Source organism: Spea bombifrons, chromosome 4 (assembly GCF_027358695.1).
Source record: "Spea bombifrons isolate aSpeBom1 chromosome 4, aSpeBom1.2.pri, whole genome shotgun sequence".
Taxonomy (NCBI): Eukaryota; Metazoa; Chordata; class Amphibia; order Anura; family Pelobatidae; genus Spea; species Spea bombifrons.
The window spans coordinates 3,463,707-3,476,833 of record NC_071090.1 but is presented as its reverse complement, the minus strand read 5'-3'; positions in this window follow the sequence as shown (position 1 = coordinate 3,476,833).

The following is a 13,127-nucleotide window of genomic DNA, read 5'->3' as shown; positions in this document are numbered from 1 at the left end:
GTTTTATTTAACCCTTTCTACCTGAAATATTGTAAAATGAATGCGTTTTACTTTATCATGTGTATTAAAGACGTGTATTGTATATTATAATTTATTATGCCTTTTTTATTTCGCTGATAAAAACCATTGAAATGGAAAAGAAAATTTGAAATTTCTGTCTTCTGAGCGCTTTTCCAATTTATAGAATTTAAATTTTAGCTGTATCTATTTTTTATTATTATTATTATTTATAATATATTTATTATCTTCTCTCTTTTCCCTTCTTGGTACGCGGATCACAAACCATTGATGATTCCCCCAACATGTCGAAGGTCAATTTAAATGAACATGGCGGCGGCGGCGGCGGTAACGCTTTCCTGCCGGGGGTCTGCGATACACAAACGCGCACCTGTTACGGGAGAAAGGTGAAAAATATACATTTTATAAATATCCTCGTCGGCGTAACCGCTTGGAACGCTTCGCTGTAATGTGTCGGCTTCAGACGCTTCGTCTCCTAATTAACAAGATTACATCTGAAATCAGCCTCTACGTTACCGCCACTTTATAAATGTCAGCCTCATTCCTCAAACAAAAACGTCCTTCTTTGGCCAATTCGAATGTCCGATCCGGAAAACCCATCTAGAGCACTGAAATGAAAGAGTAGTTGATACATGTATGTATGCCCGTTGCCGAACCAAAGGAACAAAGTTTCTCCAATTAATTGCATCGGGGGTCCAGGATTTGGAGGTTTTCAGGGTCTTGGCACATCTTTCTCGGCTGCCTTTGGCCCAACAGACCTTTGAAGTTTGGACCTTGTTTGTTGAGACTCTGGAAAGGCGATTTGTATCATTAATAGATTTCCGTCGTTGAGGCGAGAAGACTCAGAAACGACCGACCTGGGCTCATTACCCAACGCATTGCACGGCACAGGGGCCCACTGGCCGTCTCCGCGGCCGGCCAACAGTGGAGATCTTCAGAAGGACCTGATGTGTGATGGATCCTCGGAGCAGCCGATGACCTCCTTAGTTAAATCGCCGCTCCGCGCTTCCAAACAAGCATTCAATCAACTCATCCCCCGCCGGGTCCTCGTCGCAGATAAAGCGAGCGAGAGTGGAGCGAGAGTGGAGCGAGAGAGCTCTTTTGTGTCGCGGCTGTCAGACGGCGTTTCGGGATGAAATTAAATTAGTCTCTTACAACGGGATAATCTTCGGCAATGAAACAAGACGGGATAAAAGCTTCCAGACAAATAAATATCGGGTTCCCCTGGTTGCTATCTTTTTAATTAAACCATTGTAATTTATCAAAGACGCGGAGACTGACAGGTTTTTAGAGGAAACCGAGAGAGAGAAAAAAAGGAGAAGGAACTCTGTTTATTGGAAATGTTAGCGTGATATTGTGCATTCAGATGGAATAAAATGTTTATTTTTTATTTTTTTTTATATTGTTACAAAAAAAGTTGTTTGTTTGGTACCTTTAGGTTATATGCGGCTTGGAGGAGAGAAGCGAGAGAAAAGGGATTGGATGGAAACATTTAAATACATAAACAGAGAGGGTGGTAGATAAGTGGAACAGCCTCCCAGCAGAGGTGGTAGAGTGTAATACAGTGAGGGTATTAAACATGCATGGGATAGACATACAGCTCCTGAATCCAAGACTAGACCATAAGATTACTTAACGGGCAGGGATGATCGTACATTTAGAATGGCTGCTACTTTCTATAGGCATAAGTTAGATTCCTAATACATAGATATTTTAATGTGTAAATAGCATTATATAAGGTTTTTTTTAGTATATATAGGTTTTTTTGAAAAATGAGAGATCTGCTTTAAGGAATCAGCACATTTTTGTCCATTTTGCTTGAATAGCGAAACGCGTTGGTTTCTACTGCTGGATCATTTCTTAAATTTAAAATATAAAATTAAAATATAATAATTTAAAAATAATAATAATAATAAATAAAAAAAATCAAATATAATAATTTCAAAAAATAATAAGAATAATAAATAAAAAAAATCAAATATAATAATTTCAAAAAATAATAAGAATAAATAAATTAAAAAAAAAACAAATATAATCATTTCCTTTGATTGTAGAAAAGGAAAGGTGGTTATCCGGTTGCCGTCCACGCTGTGCCGTCGGGGGAAGCCATGGCTTTTACATAGGGCTGTATTTCTTAATAGGTTTTATGAACATACAAGATATTCTAAGACTTGGGGTTATTGGATGTGTCATGAGACAGGTCCTATGACCCAATGCCCTCGTCTTATCACCTACCTGAGCCCTCGACCGCTCCTCGACCTCTGCTGCTGTGTGAACAGCAAGGGCAGGAATGGCCCCTGCTATCTTTAGGACGCCATAAAACCATCTTGTGGTAATTAGAAACCCAACAAATTCAAAGCCATTTACAACCAGCCCTGGCAGCTACACCTGCCTTATCTCCCGCGTAGATGGCCCTATTTCTCTGAGTCGCCATAAACCGGTCAATGTGAAACCAGTCACGTATCAGGCTGCTGGCGTATAAAACGGGACTGGCTCAAAAGGCAATTATTTTAAATTAATTTAAATATTAAATGTTGATCAGTCAACATTTAAACATGATCTACATATGAAAGATGCTATTTATTGTTTTTGGTTGTTTTTTTGCTATTTTGTGTCATCCCTGTGTGTTCACATATGCAAATAACCTTGAATGTACAATATATACATAGGAATTTTGTTACGCAGATCTTATTAATGGTACCCTTGTGTCTTAGCGCCTCCCTTTAAAAAGAGGAAAAAAAGACTTAAATTCTTAAAAATAAAAAAAAAATAAAAAATAAAAAAAAAACCCAACTGCGCTTCCCCGCGGTCATCAAAATCCCTTAAAAATTCTAATTTGTGCCAATTTATTCATTCCATTCTTAAAAAAAAGAATTATCATAATCCTCTCCCGTGTCTGAATTTGGCTTTTTTTTTATCCTGCACATGAATCTCAATGGAAATGTAAAAAAATATTCCGTTTATTCAAATTATTAACCTAAAGCGCATCTGATGTTGCATTCATGACCCGTAGAAACACTCTCGCTTTTTCCCCTGAGATTACAATAAAGTGCAAAGTAGAATGTGCGATATTGGAAACCTTGTCCTGTGTGTAGCCTTTGTTATTTAACGCAACGTGTAATCTGCCGTAAATTAACTTGTTTCGAGGAGATAAGATAAATTCAGACTGAGGAATACTAAAGGCAGCCCATCATAGATAAATGGTTTGAGAGCCGTGGATATTTACGTATGGAGTCATATCAGCGCTCTCTTTTATAATCAATAAAAACAGTTATTTTAAATATTTTTTTTTGAAATCCTGGTGTGTAGGCATCCATTTTGGATCTGTAAGCCACGCCTCCTGCTCCTTCCATTACCAAAGCGTTATGGAGCTGCGTTAACACGAGTCTGTGGTCTGGATTTGATTATAATTTAACAACCATCACTTTACTTACAGTCCTCAACCAAGTACGGACAGCGCTTAATGTGACCCTGCTCATGTTTTAGCTCACTAATGCCATCATAGAGAAAAACCTCCATCAACAGCGTCCGATCTTACCCCCAGAGATAATCTAGAACCAAAACACAAACCGTCTTTCCTCTGCATGAAGGAGGCAACAATCACAGACACATTGTGAGGCCTCATTATTGGGACATAGTTGGTATCCTTCTAGGGACAAGTGAGCTGGAAGGCCCAGCTGGACTCAGCTTTACACTTGAGGTGAACACCAAGTTATCATCAAAGGGAGAAATGAATACCAAGAGATATGAGAACTACTTTCCCTTTGGTGAATCTCTTGGTGCGAGTGTAAAGGAGAGACCAGACATGGACCCTCTTCCTCACTTTTACCTAAATACCAACCATACCCCACTGGTAATGTCCATGATGGCCCAAATGTTTGTCTAGGGTTGTTGGTTCCCTCGTGCAGAAGATGTTTGCCTTGCATTTCAGTTCTTGGCTACCCTTGTGGGCAGGATCAGACAATGGAAGTTGTTCTTCTGTAATGGCAAAAGTAAGCTTAATTGTGAGATAGCTCCAAGTGTGTGGGGGGGGGCATAGGCATACCTAGGAACTCTCCGGGTTTTGCCCTGAGACTCCGGGAGAAACTGTGCTTTTCTGGGTCTCTAGGCCGCGTCTGGAAAACTCTGGGTCGCCATAGCTGCGTTCTGACATGCCCTACTCCCCACATATTGCCCCCTTAAATAGCGTCATGTCCCGCAAGTCCTCCCACTGACCTCAGCTGGAACACCCGCGACATCAGCAGGGCCGCCTACAACATCAACGGGACCACCCACTGATGTCAGAGGGACTTCCTGCCCGCATCCCGCAAGGGGGTGCTCCGGGATAGCCAAAGCCATACAATTCCCAAGTATGTCCACAGGGAAGGCTATTAAATTGCCACCTGTTTTTGGTTGAGTTGTGTTCACATCTCTTTGTTTGGTCTTATTTTGCATTCGCCCCTTTCGCATTTATATTCTTTTAACGTCTCCGCCCGCTGTCACCTGCGTATCAAGGTGGAAAGGTTTTCAAAGATTATTCCCAAGTTATCTCTCGGTGACTTTGGTGCCAAAAAAGCAGATTGTGTTCCATAGACACAGTACACATTGTGCTCGAATTGTCCTGTGAACAGCGCGATACAAGAATAACAACAGAATTACTAATCTACGATCAGCGTGCGCGGCTGCCAAAAGGTAGGAAAAACGGTTCTCCTTGGAACATGGTTTGACCCAGAAAACTAATCTCCGATTCTCTTGTCTTCTTGAGTTAAGGGAAGGCGGCGGATTCTAAACTCACTTCAACTTTCCAACATATCACATCCCTGCTTGAATACAGGTGACCTCATTCACAATGTCTTTACTTCCTGACGGGTCGTGGGTTCCATAAGGACCATTACAAGATCCATTTGGTTGCAACCATTAGCAAGTCCAACACCAACACCGTAGGTCTAGTCTTGTCTCAGTAGACTGGCTGGTGGTCTCCATACCCTTATTGCTTATCAGCCTATCTTCTGAGTGAGGCTCCTGAATAATGCCCTGTCATTCATCCACCGCTACGTGACCCTCAAAATCCAGGATGGAGATCACGTCTGAACCTGAGGTCTTCTGGAAAACGACTCCTCCGCCCAACGCATTTTGGCACCGGCTTGGCACATGGAGACTTTCTATCGACCTCCAGCTCCTGGTGTAACATGAACTTGTACACTTCTTTCACCTGTATCTGAACCTCTCTAAATTACTTTACAGCTCATATCCACTTTATCACCCAGGGCTATAAATTCTTCCTTATATTACATTTTATTACCATAAACAAGAGGGGGGGGGCATCTTTGGAAATGATTGTAAACAATTGATTTCGCCCTCTTTCTTTCCATTGCTGAGTCGTAGAGTAAGAGATAACGCACCGCGGTTATCGGACGGTAATATTATTGACCGGTGAATTGACACAAGTTACATTTACGAAATGTGCACCCCATTGTTTGTCTATGTACAGCGCTGCGGAATATGATGGCGCCATATAAATCAATCACTAATAATTTATTAAAAGGACACCCCAGCCTTCATATGCAAGCGAATGCATTCAAGAGGCCATTGTCCACTTTAAACTAAGTTTATGTCCCCTTGCAAATGGAGACCATCACAGTTCCACCCCCACCAGTGGTGTAGTTGGGAGGGGGGTGGTCTGCCCAGTGTGCCACTCATCGGGGGGGTGCCACACCGGCATACAGAGGTCTTCTTTCTTTGTCCGCTTCTCCCAGGTTTCAGCCCCGTTGACCAGGGCTCCTGGAGTACTTCCGTAAAAGGGTGGAGCCACAGCATGCGCCACATGGACTGCCTCTCCTGAGTTCCTCCAATCAGGGGAAAGGGTGTGCGCGGAGGCCCAGCCCTTTTGAGAAAGCGCTCCATGAGACCTGGAGCTGATACCTGGGAGAAGAAAAAGACGAAGACAGAAGGAAGAAGACAGAAGTAGTAAGAGAAGAAGAGCAGCTGTGTAAAAGGAGACAGGCATACGGAAGTGGTGGGAGGGAGACATTGAGTCAGAGTGTGAGAAAGCGTGACTAAGTGTGAGTGAGAACGTGAGGAAGCGTGTGATAAGGGGCTTACAAGAGACGAGATTTGTGGCAAAACTAGCATAACAATTACAATCCTATCCTAATCTTATATATCTTCCCTCCCTGCTTAAACCAAGCAGCTTTCACTAAAGATTATAAATGACTCAATTGGGAGGAATAATCATGTAAATCCTGTTTCGTTCCCAGATCGTACTGTCTCGATGTTATTTCAATACAACGGCATGCCAGGACACGGGGGGAACAGCGAGGGTCCATAATTTGGGTTTGCACCCCTGTTCTAAAAAGATCCAAACTGCAACATTGAACAGCAAGGAGATTACACCTGAAACAAAGCCCTGCTGTTCTATAATAGAACACAGAACGAGATAACGGCACCCGGCGTTTGCATTTGGCCAGACAGACGGCGAGTTGTCTCTGTGCGCAAGCTGTGTTTATTGTCGTCTGAAGCGCGCTGCCGAACCGTCTTTTTTTTTTCCTCCGGTTTGATACAATTTAATTGTTCAATCCGTTACGGCTCAAGCAGCTGGCAGACTTCCGCCGGCATGGCTGAGAACAGATGCTTTGTATTCTCAACCGGGGGGCCGCCGTTCAGGAGGAATGAAGGCATTGGAAGGGCCGGTATACAAAAAAAGTTGGGTAAGCGCCGATAAGAAATATGGTGACGATACCATAACTAACTTTATTGTGTTTTACAAGGATTGGGAAGTTCCCTCGGTGAGCAGCCACAGAGAGAGCCTGGAATGGCAACGACTGGGTGGTGCTGGCACTTTAAGGCCAACGGTCAACAAATTATGTCATCGCGGCACCCAGCTGGATACCAGCCGTATGTGCAGCCTCGCGTATCCAGAATGATGCCCATGGGGGGGCCAGCATGGGCTATAGTGGGCCTTGACTGTTGTGCGGAGGAGGGGTAGGCTTTTTGGCGGGAATTTCGGGGGTGGAGTTGGGGGAAGATTATATAAGTGGCTGCTTTCCCGGGCTCAGGAACCATTTTTTGTGGTTAGCTTACCTGGTTGCGTGTACCACCCTCCCCCCCTTTTTCTTTTGTTTGTAGGTTTGTGTCGTTTGTCACAGTCTGTGGGGCGGCAGCTTGCCAGGTATCCAGGGGGTTAATGTGGTGGTAAGTGAATGGTTGGAAACATCTGGTGGGAGGTTCTTGGCTGTCAGTGCTGGAACCTCAGGTCAGGGTGGGGGCATCTGGGTATGTCCCTTCCTTAAGTGGTATTTGGTTATGGTACCTGGATTACTTGCCCTGCCGGCCACGGGTCCAATGGGCATCTGCTCTGAGCGCCAGATGGCCAGTCTGGGCCTGACCACTGGTCCCTTCTATCTAAACAGTGATTTTCCAAAACAAAAAATGTTCCAAGTCGCTCGATTCTGGAGCCATTGGGCATTACTTAAGTTTGGTTTCCTCTCTGGCTCACTAATATCCGCACTAAGGCATGCCTTGCCAGGCCCACCAGCAGCCTTAAATTTGCTAGGACGGTCGGCTGTCCTAAAAACGTCCCGTCGGTTGAGATTCTACGGTCCGATCCATACTGAGAAGCCGTATGCGTCTATGGGTGGGTTACAGGGAAAGAGACCGATCTCCTTCAACTACAACTCCTGCCAGTTTGTCTCTAGATGAGATGGGTCATCAACCTGGTGAGACCCTACTGTAAATAAAGCCTTGGACCTCTCTGTTTTGGTAGTAATAATGGCAATAATGGGGATTCCAGCCTGCAAACGTAGACCTGGAGTCATCTGTACCTCCTAGGGCTACTTATGCCTGGTATAGAAGGAGAACGGAGAATGGGCAGATACCACCTTGTAAGGTGGACACATCGTGATGCCTTCATGCGACGTGGACAGAGACACATTCCGTTACATCGGTATTAGAAAGAACGTTGGTGTTGCTGCCTCTTGACAACCGAAGGTCTCCAATCTACCAAACCGTGTACCATATTGACCGGCCGCCCGGTATTAACTACAAATAATAATAAAAAAACTTTCCTTCGAACCTCTGCGTCTAAAATGAATTATAGATGTCTCTTTTCTCCGTGGGCAATTAGTGGTAACTTTATGTAACTCTCTTTATAACTTTGCCTAAGGATTTATGGCAAACATTTCGTTCCTGATGTAAACGGGCTAATGAGGTCATCACCTTAATGAGCCGTTATGAAAATATATTTTCCGTCAGGGTACATTTTGCTGGCTCCGTCCCGCTCTCACGCCATCTCTGAGCTAATCATTGCTCCGGGTTTTCCTTTAGCGAGTAAACTTTTCACCTCTCTGCCTTTTTACCCCCGCGGTGTTTTTTTTTTTATCTCTCGATCTGTGAATTTATTACCCTCTCAGATAAACCTTCAGCCTGATGAAGTCTAACACAAGCTACTAATTGGAAAAGCTTCAGTAGATAGTCGTTATAAAGGCTCCTTCGTTTTCTAAGTATCCTATCAGGAATATAACGCTACTCGTTCCATCTCGTTGAGAAGCCTCCATCTTGTTTTGGCTAATGAAGCCCCCCTAGCTGTTTGGCTCAGCTTCCTATAGGCTAAAGGAAAAGACCAATAGGAATACAGCTATCAGTTGAAGCCAGCCAATGACAGAGGAGCATACCTGGAAACTTGTGGCTCCGCCTACCCTGAGTCTACCCTTGCGGGGCGCAGCCGGGCCTGCCCACTGGTGATCGGTCCCGCTGTCATTGGGGGTGTTTCCGATTATGTCAGTGGACGTTCCCATCATGGAAAAGACCCCCATTTAAAGGGGAAATGGGTGGGGAGTGGGGTGTGTCAAGACCTTGATTCCATGACCCGGTGGATTCCAGAGAACCGGAGAGTTCCTATGTATGCAGAGGAGACATGGTGGCCCTGTGCCCTTTGGGGCATCACCATGTGGCCCTATATGCAAATTATTCTCAATAGTAGTAGCTAATTTGCATACAGTGTTGTATGGTCTTGTGAGAAAAGGGGTTGGGTTAAGCACCTTTAAATGTCCCTAAGTCCAGACCAAGTATCGACTAAGTTTTGAGCCTCTACAGCAACAACAATGGTCAGAAATGGTTCTTATCTGCTGTCTCTGCGTCTATATCGTTATAGGCAGGTAATAAAGTTACTAATGAACCAGAACATGATGATGTCCCTGTTTCTTTAAAAATTTACAAGCCATATTATCGCCAATAACTAATTAGTTAATTTCTAATTTGAGATACTCATACCCTGACTATCTCAGCTGTGGTCTGCTATTAAATTTATAGCGCTCTCAGTCCGGCTCTGTTGATAGAAGGCCGGATAGCGACCCGTGACGCAGGTAATCGAATAGGGGAGCAATAATTCTTAATATAGATAAAGGATTAGAAATATATTTAAAGAGTTAGACGTTTCTTAGATAAACGGAGACCTTTGACAATGGGCTGTAAATTGTGTATCTGTAAATACATTCTGTTTTTAGATTGGCCGTAGGAGAACTTTGGAACCGCGTTTCACAAGAAATTTCAAAATTTCTTTGAATCCAAAAAAATTGAAAGTGCAAAAAAGTTAATCCCAAAGAAAATAAAATTAAATGGGCTTCGCCAATGAAGAAGAATTTAAAACGATCAAATTTTATTCAATTATCATATTTGGGGAAGCAACAAAATGTTGGGAGGTTGAAGGGAACAGAGTAGAGAAGTTAGACCTCTATGGTCTGAGTGTGTGGTGTACCTGGTGGACTCGGGGGAATGGTGGATATATAGCCAGCTGTGGGGAGACATTAACCGGAGCAGGCTACAATCTGGCCTTGAGAACATTAATGGTGCTCACCTAGAATGGTCACATGGAAAGCCATGGTGGAACACCATTTTTGTAGAGGTCCACCACAAGGACCACCTGGAAGCAGGAGGCACCTACCTTCTGATGAGGATGGGACAGTTGACCTGGTTGATGCACTGGAGGCCAAGGTTGATGGAGGCTTTTTCTCCATCAATGGAACAGCTGGAATGATACTGGTTGGAGGATCCTTTTGCCCGAGATTGTCTCGCCCAGGAGAGGTCAAGCTTTTAGTTTTGGATTAAGTGTTAGAAGAACGCGCAACATGGATGAAAAGATGACATGGGATGATTAGGCAGATTTACGGTGGTGGGCTAGAGGTCTACTTCCTTTGCAAAGACCATGAGCATGGTGACCCTGGGTTTAGAAAAGATACTTCTTAGGAGTATGTATACTGTATATGCTATTACTTTCTAAAACATAGTCAGTGTCCCCTCTGCATTTTAAGGTTGGTCGGAGATCTGAGTCAACCCTCTCCTCCCAGCGCTGGGATTAAACGCCACTTTCGCGGAAAATGCCGTCTTTCGGCGAATTACAGGAACTAATGCTTCAAGGATCATAAACCTGCAAGAAATGAAAAGGCCTCTTAAAAACGACCATTTGTTTCGGCGGAGACTCCTGCCGATGAATTAATTACCTCTTTAAAGGTAAAAAAAAACGCTACGGCCGTCTACGGGAGCCCGTGATGAGTACGGACGGCCCTCTGGCGCAGAAGGGGTTAAGTTCTCAGACTCGCACCTTCTATCGTTGGCTTATCGCGTTGAAGAGCCGGAATCTTACCTCTTCACCTCTCTCTGCCCTGTGTGTAACGTAAAGTTTACAATATAATTACACCTCACATGCCTTAAATTGCCTCTATCGCAGGGCTGATTGCACACAATAAGCCCTCCCCCCCCCCGGCGCACACACAGGCTGCCAGGATCACTCTTAAAGGTACGTTTCCTATTAACGTCGGGTTTATAAAGCCGTCTTTTGGCTCCCATCTGTTCCCTTCAATGGAATTATCAGCTTAACCCCTTCATTGCCAGAAACGGTTATTTAAACCGAGCCTTTCGCCTACAGGACACTTTACCCGCATCAGGGGCGGGCACCGACGTTACTCGTGGTCTGCGGTGGACAATTTAATGATGTCCTATGGAGCTTCACAAACGGGAATAAAATGCACCTTAAAAAGCTGAAAGAAACCTGCGCAGAAAGAAAAAAATATACCTGTTTAATATATATATATAAATGCATATTAATTTAACAAAAAAATAAGGGTATAAAAGCTATATATATATATATTTAGCACAGGGTTAAAAAGACATCAAAAGAAATGTTAGCAAACATAAAAAATGACACAGGCCGTACCACATTGACTGTAATGAGCTTCTGCTGTGGCGATAAGCTGCGCTAAGGTTAGACTTTTTACTCTTATTAGGCATCCAGTGGTTTAGAGACACAAATCAGGTCACCGGTGTCAGGGAGTGCGGCTAAAGGTATGAAGTAGGCGGATGGAGGCAAGAGTGGGCGTGGCTGCTCTTCCACCTCCCCCGAGGAGCCACCTTGCTGCAATGGAGGTCCGTACCACAAAGGCACAGACAGCCACTGGTTTTAAAGCTCTCTGGGCCCATCAGAGGAGAATTAAAAATCAACCTACAGGAAAAAAGGCAGACATTAGGGTAGCGATGCAGGAGAACGGCCAGTGCCTGAAAATCTGGACTGTCCTGTGAAACCCAGGGTACTTGGTGATAGGAATGACAGGCAGACCGTATGCGGGGATATCGAGGGCAGCTAACGTTCAGGAGCTTGCGGACTGTTTGCAATTATTTCCATTCTGTGTGTCATGGAGAAGATTAATTGAGAATTATGGTTACGGCTTCACAATGGATAACCGGCCATCTGCTCTATCCTTTTTTTTCATGGATAATTTATGGATTTCCCTTAAAAAAAAACAAAAAGCTGCACAGCTGTTTCTTACCGCTTCTTATCTGGAATCAAGCAAAGGGGTTCGCGAGAAGCTTGAACCTGCGCAGCAAGCTCTGAAATCCTTCCATACATGCATTCAGTCTGCATCTCGATAATCCAACTCTAAGGCTGCGTTTCTTACCCTTCTAATGCCTCTCACCCTAAAAGTCTTTCTAACGCTAAACAGACTCGGTGATGTCATAACACAGGAACACAGTTGGATGTGGCAAACACCGGCGCCACCTAGAGGTATACATGAGATTGTCATTATAGCCCGGATATTCCATATGTCTCTGATGTCCCTGGGGTAAACAGACATCAAATGTCGGCAAATATAAATGTCCCACTGTTCTTACCATATTGGCTGTAATGAGCTTCTGCTGTGGCAATGAGCTGCTGTCTAATCAGTATTTCATAATCTGTTCAGAGGATAAAACTCCCACCAGGAGAGGAGCTTTTTCATGACATAGAGGAACAGATTTGTTGCTGAAGGATCAGCCATGTGTATTTTTTTTGTTTACGGGACTTTTCTTTTATAATAAATATTGCAGCCCCCCCCCCAGCCGACACGGGTTTACTACCAGCTACTGCAACATATGAGAGATTCAAAAGTGTTCCATTAAAAAAGAAGAAGCACGGAGTCTGGGAAATGACCTTTTATACCTAATTTCAAGCCAGCTTTCCAAGGGCAAACATCCACTCGTCCTCGTTCCTTTATTTTATAGACGAACATCCTGTGTGGCACATTAATGAACTCCAAATAGAGTACGTTTACAGCAATGCCGTGAGCTGACAGCCCCCTCGCTTCTTCATTTGCACCCTGGAGGTTAGTTTGGCAAGATCGCAGCTACATAAAATCATACAGTATGAAAATATTTGCCGCTGGAACGAAATCATAGCTGCGTACTGTCACGAGTACCATATATATAACAGTATGGCAGCTGCCAGGACCGAAGATGAAGGTTTATATTCCGTCGATATGAAGTTTATTATCCGAAAGTCAAATAACATTCTTCACCGGTTCGTCACACATAAGAGCAAACGTTCCGACTCTTCTGTTTTCGAGGAACAGTCCCGATTTTCGGGGGAACTGAGCTGCCGCATTTCAGTGGGGGTCATGGGCGGTTTTGGGGTGACCCTCTGATCCAATGTCTTGTTAGATCCCCCCCGCCGGACCGGTCGACGAGTCAGTGCCGGGACTGGACAGCAGTAGGTGTCAGTGTTGTACTTACTTTTCTCACTGCCCCCATTCGGCCCTTAAAAGACGTGCCGTGTCTTTAAGACACACAGCACTGGAGTATGACATCATATCCTGTCGCCGTGTGTC